Source organism: Trematomus bernacchii, unplaced genomic scaffold, assembly GCF_902827165.1.
Source record: "Trematomus bernacchii unplaced genomic scaffold, fTreBer1.1, whole genome shotgun sequence".
NCBI lineage: Eukaryota > Metazoa > Chordata > Actinopteri > Perciformes > Nototheniidae > Trematomus > Trematomus bernacchii.
Window position 1 is genome coordinate 498055 of NW_022987641.1, and position 1305 is coordinate 499359.

Below are 1305 nucleotides of genomic sequence, written 5' to 3' on the forward strand. Positions count from 1 at the left end.
TGACGTTCAAGATCATTAAACATGACTTAAATTGTTAGTATAACCTTAAGAAATGAATTGCACATAATAATTCCCACGGAGCTGTGAGCACTTATACATTTATGTGACGCTTTCCCACTCATTCTTCCAGTTCTCCGTTTTCCTCTCTTGAAATCGACCAGCTGTGAAGGTGGGGGCGGGGCTTTTATACGCGAGTAGTGAAAACACTTCCGCGTAGTCTGCCCTCGTGTATCCTCCCTTTCGTCTCCTCCCGCACCCCTCCTCCCTCACCCCTCCTCGACTCCTCCGTGTGCATTTCAGCTATTGGGACGTCCTTCAACATGGCGTGGCTTGATCGATTTCCGGGTCAAGTCCCGGAGGAGGGGAAGAGAGGAGTCGAGGAGGGGTATTGAGACGAGCCTAGAGTGTTTTACCTGCAGGATTCATCTCTGTAGGTTTTCCTTGTGTGGTTCCTTATAAACTGATGATCCATTCCATATTTACAAATACAATCACCCCAGGCAAAGGACTTCCGCCCAGTTTATACTATGATCAGCCTGGCTAGCTCAGTCGGTAGAGCATGAGACTCTTAATCTCAGGGTCGTGGGTTCGAGCCCCACGTTGGGCTCACATTTTCGATCGAGGGAATCTCAGTGTTTATACGCGTAGGTAATATCTCTACAGGACATGACCCATAATAAAAAAAACAAGACACTGAATCGTCAGAAGGGCATTGTTGGTTATACATGTGACAGGAACAACGTAAATGTTTTTTTTGTTTATTTTACAAGGCTTTGCCCAAAGGAGTATACATGACAATGAACTGAACCGTATAATGTTTACTTCTGGCTGAATGATGGTGAAATATTTACAACCTAACCTCACTGAAAACACTGAGCCTGGTATCTGTTAAGGCCAGAACAGGAAACTTGGAGGGAAAAAAAAACTACCTCAACAATGTAGTGATATATATTCCTGCATTTACTCCCATCCAACCGAAATATTTCTTCAACCGAAAAATACAAATGAGGTGTAAAGACAGAGAGAGAGACGGAAGGAGAAAAAGAGCGGGAGGAGAAAAGGCTTATTGTGAGCACATGCAAAATAATATTCTAGCCCCCATCTGTGTTTTCATATATGGACTACTGTTAGTGTGTGTGTGTGTGTGTGTGTGTGTGTGTGTGTGTGTGTGTGTGTGTGTGTGTGTGTGTGTTAGACAGCCTTCCTACCCGATGCAGGTGTGCTGTTGATAGTTTTATCAGCGCTGGATCGGGGTTACTGAGAGGAGAGGAGTAGGAGAGGAGAGGAGAGAGGAAGCCAGCTTCT

General features: G+C 44.9%; 1 non-coding gene across 1 annotated transcript; it reads left to right on the top strand.

The window, feature by feature from the left end:
• Positions 1-534: 534 nt before the first annotated feature.
• Positions 535-607, top strand: trnak-cuu. The gene has a single exon. It is a non-coding gene; the product is annotated as a tRNA-Lys (tRNA).
• The last annotated feature ends 698 nt before the right edge of the window (positions 608-1305 follow it).